Genomic DNA, 2,991 nt, shown 5'->3' on the forward strand with positions numbered 1-2,991 from the left:
GAATGGAGAGTATTTGTCTAATATTTCTTATCTTCTTAACTGCCACTATAAGAGTGTTTGGCTCTCTTACCTTCTTGTATGGTATGACACCCCTATTGGATTTCAACTCCTCGGTAGCTTCAGTAATAGCCTCTAATTTTTTAAGGAGTTTATTCTTTCTGTCCTTGCACACTTTGCATTTATAATAAGAACATGAGGGTGAAGAGGGGTGAGAGGGATCACTGTAAGGGTGGGAGGGACCGGTGTAAGGGTGAGAGGGACCTGTGCAAGGGGTATTTCCAAATGTATTTATTTTTTCCCTTGCACCAACATGCTCATAATCACGACTAACAGCAGCAGTAGCAAGATGGCTGACACCATCATTAACAACTCCATAACAATACCCCTAGAATAAGCACGTGGATTTGTTGTAGTAGGTTGGTCATAAAGAGCTTCAACATTAGGCTGACCTTGCCTAACTGCTCTTCTTATGGTTGTTGCTCCCTCCAACTCCTTCTTTACTAACTCCATAGTTGGGTCTGCTGTTGTATCAATAAGACCTAGAGTAATACAAGAAATCATCCCCAACATCTGCTCAGTAGGCACGATCCAAGGATGCACAACCTATAAAAAAGATAGAAGACATTTAAATCATATCATATAATAATAATTTGTAGTCGATTGGGTTACATGTTAACACATCCAACTTATGCAACAGATGATCTATCTGCCATAACAGCTAAACTGTATGTCATAACAAATTGACAATATGTTGCATTAGATTACCCATCTGTTGCATAATTTGCAGTAGATGGGTAATATGTTAAGTTGAGTTCAGGGAACCAGAGAACAGATGGTTAATCTGTTATGAAATATGGATTTCTGTCACAATAGATTACCCCTCTACTGCACCAGTTGCAGTTGATGGGTAATTTATTGCAACAGACAACCCATCTATCGCAGTAGATGGCACATCTATTTCAATATCTTTCTTTAAGGAAAATTATTTTAGTTGAAAGAAGACATACTGCATCATTAGAAGGGTTAAGGAGATCAACCTCCTTAATTTTTTGTTTCCCTTTGCAGCCAACCACCTTAGGATCCTTGGATGAGAAACCTCATCCGAGTAATCCTTGAACTACTTTCTGAGGGGAGGAATGACTTCAAATGCCCAAGCCTAAAAAATATAAACAGGAAGCAAGCAAAAAAAGTCATAATAACTATATTCAATAGAAATTAATGGATGAGTAAAATAGTGATTAATTTTACCATGAAAGTCCACGGAAAGCCATATAATGTGATCATCCCCGGGGATAGCATTGTCATTAAATATTGGACAGTCAAGTAGTAGCTGTCATATCCCTAAGGATAATCATTGAATTTCTCAAAATCATTAGCAAGAGCCAACAAATCATCTTCTATGACTTCCCTGACATCTCTTGCCAATATAACGGAATGGACATACCAAATTAAGTGCAATTTCTTCCTGTATTACTTTGGTATGGTTTTATCCTTGAGATTTTCTATCAAATCCCCTGCTTTGTAGCTACGTCCAACAATACCCAACAACCCATCTTTTTTTCTTGCATTTGTTGGACATTTTTTATAGGGTGTTTCCATCATGAGAGGTTTTTCCGAACGATCGCATCACAAGCCCGTCACTATGGCAAACTCTTTCAATCCAAAACAAATCGGCATGCCACAGTAGTTGATCTAGATTTCATCCATCTTTTTTTCGCGCTCCTTCAAATCTTTATCATCCCCCGCATACTTGATCCTGTTCTTAAGAAGACCATATACCATGATCATTTGGAAATGGAGAGTGTGGTCCTCAGGTAGCTTAAGAGAGTATGCAAAGAAGCTCCTCTTAAAAAGTCTGTCTATTTTTCATTCTTCATAATACTTCTAAATTCATCAAAACCTTTCTCCAACTGACATTTAAGTACTAGATCACCAGTTACTTATTTAGGGTGATCTATCAGCATCACAACTCAAAACCTGTAGATAATAATGGTTTTGACAGGATCATACTGGGATTTTGATATTAATTCACGCCCCTTTGGTGAGAAAAAGTTCTCACTTTCCTCAGCTTTATTTTGCCCTGACTGAGATTGTTCAGGAAGTTTCTCTGAATCTATTTGTACTCTAGCCTTTTTTATTGGGTGGTCATAAGTTGATCCACTTTCAGTTTCAATTTCTTTTCCTTTGGGAGACATCTTTTAACTACAAACAATAGGTAAACATAAAATACATTACATTTGATGTCTGCATAATTTTTTTAATAAAGGTAAGACAAATTTCAATAAATTATTATATGCGACATTACAAAAAAGAATACTCCAACGGATAACCCATCAGTTGGAACAGATGGGGAATCTGTTTGAAGATCTATTTAATATCTCCCAACAGATCTTCCACCTGTTGTAATAGATGAACCACCAAGAACACCACCAACACCATAACCAATGCCACTAAGACCAGCACCAATGCCACCATGACCACCATCAATGCCACCAATACTAATGCCAACAACAATACCAAAACCACTAACACTACCACTAATGCCACCAATACCAACACCAAGACCACCGACACCACCACCAAACCCATAAATACCGAAACCACCAATAACACTACAAACACCATCCAATAATACCATAACATTCAACAAAATACTGTGATAAAATCTAGGGTTTTATCGGGTGCTTTCTACATTTTTAGCATTAAAACTCAAAATTGTTAATCCATTCTCGAAGATAAAAAAACTAACAGTCTTCTTTTTCATCATTAACTAAAAAGCCCTAATTTTTAGAATAAAGAAAAAATGTAGAATTCTTTTTAAACTTTGATACCTATGAAGATAGAGAAAATGACAAATACAAGGGAAAGTGAAGTCAAAACTAACAACTATGTGGTAGGAAATAGGAAGAAAATCAATCTGTTTTGAAGGATTGAGCAATATGTTAAGTAGTTGTTGTATGTATTATTGATAGTGAGAGAGAAGAGTGAGAA

The sequence above is a fragment of the Capsicum annuum genome, chromosome 11 (assembly GCF_002878395.1).
Source record: "Capsicum annuum cultivar UCD-10X-F1 chromosome 11, UCD10Xv1.1, whole genome shotgun sequence".
NCBI lineage: Eukaryota > Viridiplantae > Streptophyta > Magnoliopsida > Solanales > Solanaceae > Capsicum > Capsicum annuum.